At 54.9% G+C, this 14,446-nt stretch overlaps 1 protein-coding gene across 2 annotated transcripts in view; it reads left to right on the forward strand.

The window, feature by feature from the left end:
* The first annotated feature begins 5,031 nt into the window (after positions 1-5,031).
* The window catches only part of VGLL4 (vestigial like family member 4), a 120,126-nt gene continuing 110,711 nt past the window's right edge, over positions 5,032-14,446 (forward strand). The window contains exon 1 of one of the 2 annotated variants that reach the window (XM_058678815.1): positions 5,032-5,167. The gene's annotated coding sequence lies outside the window, so the exon portion shown is untranslated. Of the gene's footprint in view, positions 5,168-8,660; positions 8,794-14,446 lie in introns of those variants that run through there. The other variant, XM_004581309.3, reaches the window with a different exon arrangement.

A 14,446-nucleotide genomic window follows, 5' to 3' on the forward strand; every position in this document is an offset into this window, starting at 1 on the left:
TCCATCCGATGCTTCACTCCCCAAGTGAGCCGCAACGGGCCGGTGCGCGCCGATCCGAAGCCGGGAACCTGGAACCTCTTCCAGGTCTCCCACGCGGGTGCAGGGTCCCAATGCATTGGGCCGTCCTCGACTGCCTTCCCAGGCCACAAGCAGGGAGCTGGATGGGAAGTGGAGCTGCCGGGATTAGAACCGGCGCCCATATGGGATCCCGGGGCTTTCAAGGCGAGGACTTTAGCCGCTAGGCCACGCCGCCGGGCCCAAGCAGCCCCACTTTTGACTCATCTCACTGCTAATGTGCCTGGCAAACACCTGAAAATGGTCTACATGCCTGAGCCCCTGGCACCCACATGGGAGACCTGGATGCAAACATTTGTTTTGGCTCCAGTCTGGCCCAGTCACAGCCATTGTGGCCATTTGGAGAGTGAATCAGTAATTGGAAAATCTCTCCTCCCGACGTCCGTCACCATCACATAAACCTTTCTTTTTCTTTTTAGATTTATTTATTTTTATTAGAAAGTCAGATATACAGAGAGGAGGAGAGACAGAGAGGAAGATCTTCTGTCCGATGATTCACTCCCCAAGTGGCCACAACGGCCGGTGCTGCGCCGATCCGGAGCCAGAAGCCCAGATCCTTTTCTGGGTCTCCCACATGGGTGCAGGGTCCCAAGGCTTTGGGCCGTCTTCAACTGCTTTCCCAGGCCACAAACAGAGAGCTGGATGGGAAGTGGAGCTGCTGGGATTAGAACCGGTGCCCATATGGGATCCTGGCGCTTTCAAGGCGAGGACTTTAGCCACTAGGCCACCATGCCTGGCCCCGCAGATAAATCTTTGAAAAACAAAAAAAATGACAAGTTTATACATATGCTCTTTTTTAAATTTCATTTTTAAAGGTTTAAAAATTTTTAACATATATTTATTTTTATTGGAAAGGCAGATTTTCAGATAGGAAAGATCTTCCATCCCCTGGTTCACTCACCAAATAGCCACATGGCTAGAGCTGAATCTCTCTGAAGCCAGGAGCCAGGAGCTTCTTTTGGATCTTTCATGTGGGTGCAGGGTCCCAAGGCTTTGGCCCTTCCTCTACTGGAGCCGGGTGGGCAGTGGAGCAGCAGGGACAGGAACCGGCACCCACATGGGATCCTGGCGCATGCAAGACAAAAACTTTAACCACTAGGCTACCACGCCAGGCCCATGGGATTTCTTTTTAAACTTCATATTTTGTATGTTTCTCTTCTAAAATACTGGGTCATGGGGACAATCTTTCTGGCTGGTCTCACCGTTCGCAGCAGTTCAAGTGGGGGAAAGACGGAAGAGACCACCAGCGCAGAAGCCCGCAGCGCACGGAGCGAAGCCACACAGGCCCACATCTGCTGGCTCTGTAGTCTGCTTTCTGGGAGCCATTTCATTCCCAAAAATGGCAACATCTGTTGTGAATGTTGTCTATTTCAGCATGCAAGTTCAGTAGCAGTGATCACATTTAGCTGGCCAATGTGCTTGTGTTTTATGGTCGCTTGAAAGCTAGACGCCTCTAAGGAGATTAGACTCAGTCCTAGGCTGTGCGTATCTGACAAGAGTCCACGCTGGGAGCTGTGGGGAATCTTTTATTATTCATTGGAGGTGTCTGCAGATGACTTAAGAGCAAGCTGAGGTGGAACTGGCATTGTGGCACCATGGTTGAAGCCACCGTCTGCAACGCTGGCATCCACACAAGCGCCAGTGTGAGTCACAGCTCCTCTGCTTCCAGTTCAGGTCTCTTTAAGGCACCCGGGAAAGCAGCAAGGATGGCTGAAGTGTTGGCATCTCGCCATCTGTGTGGGGACCTGAATGAGGCTCTGGGCCACAGTCCCACCCAGTCCCAGCCGTTGTGGCCACGGGGGAAGTGAACCAGAGAAAGAAAACCTTTCTTTATCTCCTCTTACATGTATCTCTCTCTAACTCTACCTTTCAAATAAATTAATTAAAAACAAATAAATAAAAAAAGATCAAACTGAGGTCAGACTACAGAAAGGGTCTCTGGTGAACAGGGATCGACACGGGGCTTTACTGAATGGGTACAGGGCTTTACTGAATGGGTACAGGGCAGCAGGGGAACCAGCAGCGAGGGAAGGTGGCCAGCAATGCCCCAGGACCTTCCAGGCCTGGGTTGACCCTGAGCCCTGGCACCACCTCCAGGAAGCCTTCACTCATTACTCCAAGAGTGCAGACCCAGGACAGGCACATCCAGGTGGCTGAGTCGGCCTCTTCATCCCATGTGTGGCCACCTTAGACCTAAGCAGGGGAGGGTTTCCACGTGGCAGGCTGGCCCTGTCCCCTGTATGTGCTGTCCCACAGCACACTGTGCATTGGGTAAGAGAACCTTGTGGCAGCGCCTCAAGTCCTGCTCATGAGCCCTGCTATTCCCACTGCTACCCCGCCCAGGGTCCATACCCCTTGCCCCCGCATTTCTGTTCTTGACCCTGGCTAGAGTGGGTGTCCCCGGAGTGAGCCACTGAGACACTCTGAGGGGGGGGAAAATGCCTATTTAAGCCAGTTCCTGCTGATGTTTATACCAACAGGCTAATAAAAGGCCTCCGGGTCAGGGTTGGGAGCTGAAGTTCCAAAGAGGCAGTATTCATCCTAGCAGTATTGTTCTGTTCCCATCCACCCACCCGGAAACTTCAGCTTTGTCCCTGAGCTGGAGGGACAGGAAGCCTCTGTCCAGGTCACTGATGGCCGCACCTGCCCGGGGCGCATCCAGCCAGGCTCCACAGTGAACCGTGCAAAAGGCAGGTGCAGGAGGACCCAGCGCATTCTGAGCTCAGAGCCCTCAAGCCCTTTGTCTCATATCGCGGCACGCCCTCCCCTGCTAAGGTGTCTCATGTTGCAACTGCTCAGGAAGTCCCTGGTTTGCATCCTGCACTCGGAAATGGTTTTGTTTTTCTCCCTCCTTCCCCAGTTACATAAAGATGCTGGGGGCATAAAAACAAAAACAAAACAAAACAAAAAGACAACCAACAACTCTGGTGACTGTGTGAACTGCCTGCCGCCTGCTCTGTGATGTCACATGATGTCTTCCCCTACTTTCTTTTTCTTTTTTTTTTTAAAGATTTATTAATATTGGAAAGCCGGATATACAGAGAGAAGGAGAGACAAAGAGGAAGATCCTCCATCCGATGTTTCACTGCCCAAGTGAGCTGCAACGGGCCGGTGCTGCGCCGATCCGAAGCCGGGAACCAGGAACCTCTTCCAGGTCTCCCACGCGGGTGCAGGGTCCCAAGGCTTTGGGCCATCCTCGACTGCTTTCCCAGGCCACAAGCAGGGAGCTGGATGTGAAGTGGAGCTGCCGGGATTAGAACCGGCGCCCATATGGGATCCCGGGGCGTTCAAGGCGAGGACCTAAGCCACTAGGCCACGCTGCCGGGCCGTCTTCCCCTACTTTCTCCCCAGACCAGCGGAGTGGCTATCACACTGCCTCAAGGCAGAGCGTGGACTCTGCAGAGTTCTCCTGCCTCTGGGCCGCTACACTCGCTGTGTTCCGGCTGGCACATCACGTTCTAACCCCACGCTTGAGATTTGCTTCCTCCTGCTCACGATGCCTGGTTCCCGGTTCCTTCCCGTGCACCTGATTCACTTTCTCACTTATTTACTACCTGTCTTCTCCTCCCTGAGATCCTAGAAACAAAGACTGTGGCTTCTCCCTCACTAACCCCCAGCAAGTCTGCAGAGTAGGCCCTTGATTAACGGCATGTTGGACTGACCTTTGGCATATCACGGAATAGCTATTATTTGATGAGTAATAGTCACAAATAGTATTTCTAGTTGAGCCACTGTGCAGATTCAGTTAATAATTTAAGGTCAAGTGCAAGGAGATGCCCAGAGTACTAGATAAGGAATTGTCAGATCAGAAGCCCCAGGGCAGGTCCCAGGCAGGGATACCCAGTGACAACAGGAACAGTTCACTGAATTCCAAGAATTCCTGAAGGCCACGAGGACATTGTGTAACAACCTGGTGAGCCTGCAGGATGGTTGCAATGTGGTCAGCACTACACGTTGAGGAAGTGACAGAAGAAAGCTGTGGAAGGTATTTAATGGACATGGCTAAACTTACTGGCAGCCATGAATATAGAAAAAGAGATGTTCTGGGGCCCGGTGTGGTAGCCTAGTGGTTAAATCCTCACCTTGTAAACGGCGGGATCCCATATGGGTGCCAGTTCCTGTCCTGGCTGCTCCACTTCTCATCCAGCTCCCTGATTGTGACCTGGGAAAGCACTGGAGGATGGCTCAGAGTCTTGGGAACCTGCACCCGCGTGGGAGACCCTTAGGAAGTTCCTGGGTCCTGGCTTCGGATCAGTTTCGTTCCAGCAGTTGTGGCAACTTGGGGAGTGAATCAGTGGATGGAAGAGCTTTCTGTATTTCCTTCTCTCTATATATCTCCTTTTCAAACAAAAATAAATAAATCTTAAACAAGAAAGAAAGAAAGGAGAAAAGAAAGAAAGAAAGAAAGAAAGAAAGAAAGAAAGAAAGAAAGAAAGAAAGAAAGAAAGAAAGAAAGAAAGGAAGATGCTGTTTTTAAGGACCGGGGTGTGGCACCAGAGCCAAGCACAACAGACGTCCAGCGAGCAGAATTCCTAGCACGACCTCTGAGCCAACAGGTCAGGACCTTCGCTGATTTCAGCCTCACTTTGCCAAGACTTCAGGTTGTAAATCGTGCTTAGACTCTTGGAGATGTCAACTACTATGTTATGCTACTTCTGTTGAAGGAGGAGATGCTTTGTAATCATGAAACAATTTTCTGATGGTCGGGAGGGGAGAAAAACAGAGGCCTCTGGCTGGGCCAGGCCTGAGCCAGGAGCTTCCCCAGCTCAGTGGCGGCCCAAGCATTGGGCCATCTCCTGCTGCTTTTCCAGGTGCACTAGCAGGGAGCTGGGTCAGAAATGAAGCATCCGGGACTTGAACATGCTAGCATTGCAGGTGGCATCATGCTGGCTACTTCCACTCAGGCCTAAGCCATAGGCAGGGAACTGGACGGGAATCCGAACTGACATTCTTCTGGGATGTTAGCAATTACAGGTGGAGGATTAGCCTGTTGAGCCACTGCACCAGCCCTAAGAATCCTTACAATTAAGTACTAAGATGACAACCCAACTTAACCATGGGGAGAAGAGAGAGAATCTGAACTAGAACTCACGTGAGTAAGCCTCCTCCTCCATGTTTTTTTGGGGGGTCAAAATGGAGTGCAGGCAAGAGAACAGGAGTACAGTGTGGCAGGGGGCCTCCCGTCCTCACCGCTGGCAGTGGACATGGGCAGACATGTGTGTACCAATACACCACTTCCTGGGAAGAAGTCGAGGGAGGGCACAGATCCATGCCTTGTCAACTGAACTCCCCAGAGCCAATCCACGCTTGGCCACCTTGGGGGCCAGACAGAACCCTGCCTCTCAGGGTGTCCCATGTGGGCCCCAGGGATGTGTGGCTGCCAGGTGGACCAGATACAGTCCCTGCCACAAGTGGGATAGTGTCATCGAGTTTTGTGGACAGTGCAGGCATGCCAGGAGCCAGCTGGAAGGAAGAGAGAGAGAGAGAGAGAGAGAGAGAGAGAGAGAGAGAGAGACACGACCAGCAAGAGGCCAAGGCTGGAGGAACTGCAACCAGCAGCTCTCAGCCTCGCCCAGTTCCTTTCCCTTTAAATTTTTGGATGTTTTATGAGATGTTTTAGACATGCAAGCATGGCCAAAAGAGGACAGTGGCTCTAACTGCCCCTACACACCTGTCACTCACCAACATCAGGCTTTGGGCCAGTCCTGCTTTTCCCCTACCTGCCTCCATACCACTCCTTATGTCATCTTGAGAAAGTGGAGTTCTGATGCGTTTATAAAGCCGTGGCTTAGAAACACTGTCCACCTGAACCCAGTTACCTGCCCACATAGTTGTCTTCTATTTGTCCACTTTTTCCTTCAGTTCTTCATTTTTAAAAAATTTTGTTTAAAAATGCAGCATAATGCCAACTTCAAACCATTTAAAGTGTGCGGTTTAACGGTAAACACCGTTGTATGGCCATCACTTGTGTGTTGTACTTTCAGACGGCTGGTGATGCGGCACAATGATTGAGCCACTGCTCTCGATGCCTAACCCCATATCAAAGTGTTGGCTCAAGTCCTGGCTGCTGCTCTTCTGAAAGGCAGAATGAGAGAGGGAGGGGAAGATCCATCCCGTCTCACTCCCCCAATGACTTCAAGCATCAGGGCTTTACTAGGCCAAAGCCAGGAGCCAGCAGCTCCATGTGGTGGCCCTGGTGGCCTTGGGCCATCTGCTGCCGCTTTCCCAGGTGCTGGATTAGACGTGGAGCTGCCGGGACCCCAACCAAACCAGCTCTCTGAGAGGGGACGTAGGCACTGTAGATGTCACAGCCCTATCCCCCCCACGCCCCATCCCTTTTTAGACAACTTTATTACAAGTATGAGGGAACTTCAAGAGGTTTGTGGGGGAAAATATGGAAACAAAAGATGTTCCTTTTGGTGCAGAGCATTTAGAAATCTAGGCATAGCTGCTTGTTCAGAACATGAATTGTTAAATGAATTTTTAAAAATTGTACTGCGGATGTGCAACTGTACACTTTACTGTTTTCTAGCATCATCAACCTAATATTATGCCACACGTCACCTTCTGGGCCTTGGCCTTTCTCCTCCAGCATGGTCAAAATCCAGCCAGTGTTGCAGGTTGGTGTCCGGGGTCTGTGAGGCTGGCGTGACTCTGTCCCAGTCCTGCCAGACGACAAGCACATCCACTCTCTTACTGTACTTCCTGTGGATCTCCCTTCTGCACAACTCTTAGAAGAGACCAGAGCTAAGTCACATCTGAGCGCTGATGGAAGGTGTAATTCCTGCCAAGGTTCAGGACTGGCTGCCCGCCAGGGTGGAAGGCTATCCCCCCTCCTCCTAGTCTGCACTCTTGACTTCAGGGATGGGACCAAAACTGTCAGCCTCATGACTTGGGCAACCCCCACCCCCGTCTCCCAGTGGAAGTCACGGGGCAGCCAGGCTTATCATAAATGGGATGAGATGACTACCTGTGGGAAGGCTTCCCAAACCCTGGACCCTGTCTGCAAACGTGCAGGGGTTGTATTTTCTTATGACTTTTAAACTCCTCATCAGCACCATTGCAGTAGACCCTTTGCCCAGCTCTCCACCATCAGGCACCCGACCATCCGCTGGGGCTTGCCTTTCTCCGCCTCGCACCACCAAATAAAGCAGCGTCCACGGGGAGACCAGAGCCTCCCCGGACTCAATCTGCCTGCAAGTCTAGGGCCGCCACACACCTAGCCAACTGGGGCAGGACCAGGGCAGACAATGCGAGGTGACCAGATGAGGCAACAGATGGGAAAACAGTTTGGAACTGCACACCCCCCTCAGCGCTCCAGTAATGCAGCAATTCCTTGGTAAACCGTCTTTTCCCGGGACGGTACCTCCTAGTAGGGGCTCCTAATAAACAAGACTTAGGGCGCAGCCCCGAGAAAAGCCACTGAAAGTGACCGAGAGTGAGGGCAGTAGCTTCCATGCGGTTTACGAAGTTGGCGGCCGGCTATGCCAAGTCCATGTTTGCTTCCTTGTGGGAGCGCAGGGGAAACGAAGCGGGGCCGGGGGTGGGGGGAGCTTCGGACCCCCGCCTCCAGCGAGTGCCAGGCAAAAATTAAAGACAGGTGCTTCCAGTGAGCGGTCACATGGCTGCGCCACGGCAGCAATGAGAACCTGCGCCCCTTAGGAGCGCTCCGCAGCCCCCGCCGACGCCTCGGGGCCCTGGCACTGCGAGAGGGCCCAGCCCGGCACGCACCGCTCGCCCGCTCCCCCACGCAGCTTTCATTTTTTTCCGGGACTTCCTCCTCAGGGAGAGGGAGGGAGCGGAGGCGCGGCGCAGCGCCCCGGGAGTGCTTCCCGCGTTGTAAAGGGAAGAAGCCCAGCGGCGCCCCGGAGCACAGACCAACAGCGGCGAATCTGACCGTTCGCCGCACCGGAGCGCAACTCGGCGCCCAGGCCCGCGGGGCCTCCAGGTGCGTGAGCGTGGCCGCTGGCCGGCCCGGCAGCGTGGCCGGGGGTGTGGGCGGCCGTGCGCGCCGGCCTTGGGATACGCGGGGGCTCGGACGCCGGCTCCCAGGCCGCGGCGGGGGCTGAGCGCGGGCGGCGTGGCGGGAAGGGCTGCAGTCCGCGGCGTCCCCGTGTGCCGCGTCCGCCAGGTGCAGGAAGCCACTGGGCGCGACGGGGCCTCCGCAGCGGCGGGCACCTGGGGCTGTCCCTGCACCCCGAAGGTGTGAGTCCCTGCTGGCCTTGAGGGCGGGAAGTGGGACAGGGAGACGCTGGGCACGCCCGGAGCTCGCGGGACCCCGCGCTCGGCCCGGCTGACGACCCTCGGAGAGGCGACGTGGGAGCACCCCGCAGGTCGGCGAGGCTCGGGGCGGGGGAGGGGCTCCCCGCCAGGCCCGGCCCCGCCCGCGTCCGCCTCACCTGAGCTCGGCCCCCACCTGCTCGGCGGGAGGGGCGTGGCCGGGGCGTGGCCTGCCGGCCTGCTGGAGCCGAGCTAGGGCGGGCGGCGCCTCATTCCAGGGATTCCTCGCGCTCCCGCGCTCGCGTCCGTCGCGAAGTCGGCCCCGGCGCGCGGCCCGCGTCTGCGCGTGCGTGCGTTGGGAAAGGGGAGTGGGGGCCACGGTGCGGGAGCGCGCCCCCGAGTGTTCCCGCGCGTCTTCGAGCGCGCCCGTCGGTCCCGGACCCGGCTTTCCGAGGGGCCCCGCCGGCCCGAGGCGGGCGCGCCCAGAGCCGCCCGGCGGTGAGTGCTGGGGAATCGCGCGGGAGCAGCTGGCTTGCTTGGCCGGGAGTGGGATTGGAGCGCCCGCTGGAGGGAGGCGGCGGCGGCTTGTCCTCGCGGGGCGACCTGCCGCGCGCGGGGAGGCGGAGGCCCAGCCCCGGGGAGCCGCGTCTGGCGCGCTGGGGGAGGCCTAGGGCGGGAGGCGTGAGCCACCGAGGCCCTGCGTGCGCTTGACTCCTGTCCGCGTCAGGCAGGGGGGCGCCCTCCCCGAGACCTAGCCGCCCAGCCCTCCGCCCAGTGTGCTGTACCCGCCCCCCGACGGGTGTGGGCTACCCTTTCTCGCAGTTGGTTCCCAGGCGACCGACCGGAGTTGCGGGGCTCCTGGCTTTAGTGAGCTTTGGCTGTGTTTGTGGCTCCCGCTGCTCCCTTCCCCGTGGCAATGAAAACCCCCACCTCTCCGCCCCCTTGGAATTGCCGCCTCCCGGTGTGTGTGCACTTTGGAGATGCTTTACTGCACCTATTGCTAACCTGGAGACCCGCGCTCGCTTCCCGGGAACGGCCAAGCAGAGACTGAAGGCGACCGGTGGGGACGCGCGCCCCGTGGGCCCAGCAAACTTTGGCTGTTCTCGCGTTCTGCGGTGCGTGCGGGCCCAGGACTTGTCGCTTGCAGCCCTGCAGCCTGCGTGTGGCTGCGTGGGTCCTGCGTGTGGCCGCGTGCGTCCCGGGTTGGTGGGCGGCGTCAGGGCTGAGCTGGTGGCCGGTGTTGGCTAGGTCATCTCGGGAAAGCTCACTGCCCGGTCAGTATAAATAACGGGTCGAGAGCTGTGGGCTTGGTCTGGGAAGTTGGTCCTGCACGGTGCAGACTGGATCCATCTCCCTGGTTGTTGTTGGGCTTTTGGCGAAATCTAAGTACCAGGGCTGTGTGTGTGTGTTTACACTTCGGGGCTGCAGGCCTTGCATTTGCGAAGGAATGCGAGCTGATTTTCATGTTGACCAAAACACCAAACAATTAAGCAGATAATTCTGCTATAAATAGCTGCTGACCACATTCCAGAACTGTGAATTTTGTAGGAAAAACAGCCCGGCTTAGTGGTGTTTCTGGCGAGGTGAGCCTTCGGTGCCAGCCACTAGGTTTGCCCTCTCCACAGAGCGAGCCCTCTCCTGTGGTTTGCCACTGAGGGGGGCGTTGTGGTACCTGCTTGCCCCCATCATGGGGTTATAGGAATCACTGGAAAGGGTGTCGTGTTTTTTGGTACCCAAGTCTTTGGAGGCTGGAAACAACTCCCGAAGGTCAGCCTTCTTCCCAGGGATGAACTGGCTCACCTTGTGATGAATGCTGACCTGCCAGGGTAGCTGTGAAACTGAAGCCTTCTCCTGGGAAAAGGTCTCCTGCACTCTACTGGAGCCAGTCTTGCTGTGATGACAAATCCCCACGAAGACGTTACTATATGTCTCATTTGGTGCTGGCCCATGGGTGAGTGTGTGCAGGGCATCTTGGGAGGAGCATCATCGGAGCGCAACCCCTCCCCTCCTTTTTTAAAAAGAAATAAATAAATAGGATGGGCCCAGTGGCGTGGCCTAGCAACTGAAGTCCTCGCCTTGAAGCTCCTGGCTCCTGGCTTTGGATTGGCACAGCTCTGGCCGTTGTGGCCGCTTGGGGAGTAAATCATCGGATGGAAGATCTTCTCTGTTTCTCCTTCTCTCTGTCTATCTGCCTTTCCAATAAAAATAAAATAAATATTAAAAAAGAAATAAGTATTAGCTTTCTTATTTGAAAGTAGAATTAGAGAAATTTTCCATCCACTGCTTCATTTCAGATCAAAGCCAGGACCCAAGCGCTCCCTCCTGTCTCCAATGTGGGTACAGGGGACCAAGCACCTGGGCTATCCTTGCCTTTTTTTTTTTTTTTTAAAGATTTGTTTATTTATTTTAAAGGCAGAGTTACGGAAAGAGATCTTCCACCTGCTGGTTCACTCCCCAAACAGCTGTGACCGCTGGAGCTGAGTCTGTCCAAAGCCAAGGAGCTGGCAGGCCTCCCATGTGGGTTGAGGGGCGCAAGCACTTAGACCATCCTCTGCTGCTTTCCTGTGCGTACATCGGTAGGGAACTGGCTCGGGAGTGACGCAGCTGGGACTCTCGCCAGAACCCGCACACGGATGCTGCCACTGTGGGCAATAGCTTCACCTGACATGTCACAGCGCCCGCCCCATCCCTGACTTTCAAGGAAAATGGAGCTTTTTTAGGAAAGGAACTGCTGATTTACTCCTCCAAATTACTTGCAGCAGCTGGGACTAGGCCAGCCATACTCAGGAGCCAGGAAGTCCATCTGGGTCGCCCACGTGGGTGGCAGGGGCCTCAGCTCCTTGACTGTCCTCCACTGCAGGGACCTGAATTCCAGAGGGAGCAGCTGGGACTTGAACTGGTTCTCCTTTGTGGAATGCTGGTGTTGCTGGCTTAGCTTGCTAGTCCATGCCACCCCTGGTAGTGCAGTTTTTATTTCTTGATGAAATAGTGGAGTACCAACAATAAAAGCTATTTTGCAACTGTGTATATGAGACGCTAGAAATTGTGTGTACAGGAGGTGTATTCAGATGCATGGGAAATCTTGATGTCATTACAGTGGTGCTGTCGTATGGTGACCTTGATAGATTTTTCAAGCTGTCTACTTTTGGTTGCTTGTGTCAGATGCTACAACTGTGAGGACCTGGTGGAAAAGACAGTTTTTTCCTTAGGTTAGGAAATTTCTGCAAGATAGGTTAAATGAAGCACATCAAATTTTTTTGTTTATCTGTTTATTTTATCTGCTCCTTCACTCTCCAGATGCCCTGGGCCAGAGTGGAGCTGGGAACCACTCTGTACCTGCTGCCAGGAGGGCGCGCACAAGCGGAGAAGGGGTGCTGGGGTTTTGACCCTAGCAGGCAACCCGGCCGGGTCTTAACTGCCTGAACAGATACTTGCCCCCTTGGCTCGTTTGTGATTCTGTGTATTTACTTTGAAAGAGTTACTAAGAGAGACCTAGACAGAGAGAGTGCTTTTCCTGGCTGGTTCGCTTCCCACACGCTCTGCCAGTCAGCACTGGGCCAGGCTGAAGCCAGAAATTGCTGAATTTCATCCCAGTTTCTCACTCACTGTATCTCCACTGTGTTTTCCAGGTCATTAGCAAGGAGCTGGATTGGAAGTGAAATGGCTGGGCCTTGAGCCCCTGATGGGGAGAGCAGCGTCAGAGGTGGCAGCCTGACATGCTGCACAGCACTGGCTCCCACCCTGCAGTTCTGCCTGGGAGCCTGTCTAAAGTTGCATCTGGGGGTTTAGCAGAGGTATAAAGAGAGCAAAGCTCATCCCTCGGTAGCCAATTAGGACTTACCTACATTAGAACAGGCTGCCACGGTGGAGAGGAAGGGCAGGAGTGCTGAAACCAGCGGCCCCCTTCTCTGCCTGGGACGCTGGCTGCTCCGCAAGGGAGGAAGCACCTTGCGGAATGCGCTTTGTGAGTCTTATGACTTGCGTGTGATGGCCAGAGGCAGCGGGTCCTGCTTACGCCCAGTTCCATGTTGATAGATTTGCCTACTTGCTCAGACATGTTTATATTCCCCAAAGTAGTGTCAGATGTCAGTGAACCCGTGCAGGGTGATTCTTTGAATGCACATGTTCCCAGTGAGACCGAACCAGGCAACACCCAACTAATGCCTTTTACATTTTGTTTTGTGTTTCTGAGAGGCAGAGAGAGAGAGAATGAATTCTCATGCATGTGTGCACCCCCGCAGTTCCCACGATGGCCTCTCCTGGTCTCCTGTGTGGGTCACTGGACCCCAGGGACTTGCTGTTCCCCAGGGTCTGCACTGGTGGGAGGCTGGAGTCGGGAGCTGCAGGCAAGTGTGAAGTGTAGGGTTCTGATGTGGAGCATGGTGGTCTCAATGCCCCAGACCAAGGGCACACCCCTACTCTGCTACCTTGCTTCTGTTTCTGGTGTGATTTGTGTTGATTTCATGCTCCGCCCCTGCCCCTCGCCCCTGCTGTGGTGTTCCTTAACCAAGGAGGCTTTGATGCACCCTATGGAGAAAATTCCTGTGTTGGATCTGACTGACTGTGGTGTCACTGACCTGTCACTGACCGTGAGTTCAGAGTTGGTGAGTCACCTACAGATTTGAATAAGGTGTCTTTTTTTTTTTTTTTTAAAGATTTATTCATTTTATTACAGCCAGATATACACAGAGGAAGAGAGAGAGGAAGATCTTCCGTCCAATGATTCACTCCCCAAGTGAGCCGCAACGGGCCAGTGTGCGCCGATCCGAAGCTGGGAGCCTGGAACCTCTCCCTGGTCTCCCACGCGGGTACAGGGTCCCAACGCTTTGGGCCGTCCTCAACTGCTTTCCCAGGCCACAAGCAGGGAGCTGGATGGGAAGTGGAGCTGCTGGGATTAGAACCGGCGCCCATATGGGATCCCGGAGCTTTCAAGGCGAGGACTTTAGCCGCTCGGCCACGCCGCCGGGCCCGAATAAGGTGTCTTTAAGTAGAAACACATCTTGGGTAAGGCGGGGTGTTGATACATGGCAAGACAGGACCAGCAGCTGGGAGTGGTGGTCCTGGTGATGGCCTGGGTCAGGGACTCAAGGATTTAACAGGCTGCTTTGAGAACGATGCAGTTAGCTAGGATGTTGTGGGATGCACGCCCAGGGGTGTTATTCCCAGGAGTAGCAGGTGCCTGAGAGAACGTAGCGCCTCCATACTTGTAAGAGTCCTAAACTCTGAGAGTCCACACAAAATAGTGGGAAAAGTGTGTCTACACTGCCTGCCCTAAAGGGCTTCCCTTTCCTGTATGCAGTGCCGTGGAGGGCTGAGGCCTGCAGAGTGAGATAGTCATAGTAGCCTAAATATGAGAGAGCAGAGCATGCTGCGGCTCACAGGCTTTGCTGATTCTATTCATCTGAAAGGCCGGTTTGCTCCCCAAGTGCTTGCAGCATTTGGGGCTGGACCACCCCGAAGCCGGGAGACGAACTCGGACCTGCTCTCCCACGTGGGTAGCAGGGACTCGTCACCCTCCACCTCCCGAGGTCTACATTCACGGGAGGCTGGACTCGGATCAGAGTCAGGACTCAAACCCAGGCACTGTAGCGTGGCTTGTGAGTGTTCCCGGGAGGACCTAAACTGCCCGCCCTACCCCAACTCCCCCGCATCATCCATTTTTACCTGAGCTGACCACCATGTTGAAGTGTGATGGGAATTGGTAGTCTTTTTGAAAAGTAGAGAATTTCTCCGCCCCCACACCCATCCACACCCAACACACACTCCAATTCCGAGGGACACTGGTGAGGCCACTGAGCCTCAGGCAGGAGTGACTACACACAGAAGGGAGAACCTGGGGTCAGCAGAAGCTGGCCAAGTCCTTCTGGCATCATCCCTGCTCCAGTCCTTCCCATGGGGGGCAGCACGGGGCAGTGATTGACACTTGGGCACGCCTAGTCCTTCTGCTTAGGCCTGTCTCTGGGAGCCTGAGCGTGGGGAGTGTTCTGAGTAGCACTGGCTTTTACTCAGAAACAGAGCTTACCAGGTAAGGCTGAGAGGCACATGCATCAAGATGAAAGCTTCATTCATTTATTTGAGAGTGACAGATGGCTCTTCCTTCTGGTCACTCCTCAGATGGCTGCAACAGCCAGGCCTGGGTCAGGCTGAAGCT

This window comes from Ochotona princeps, chromosome 21, assembly GCF_030435755.1.
Source record: "Ochotona princeps isolate mOchPri1 chromosome 21, mOchPri1.hap1, whole genome shotgun sequence".
NCBI classification, from domain to species: Eukaryota; Metazoa; Chordata; class Mammalia; order Lagomorpha; family Ochotonidae; genus Ochotona; species Ochotona princeps.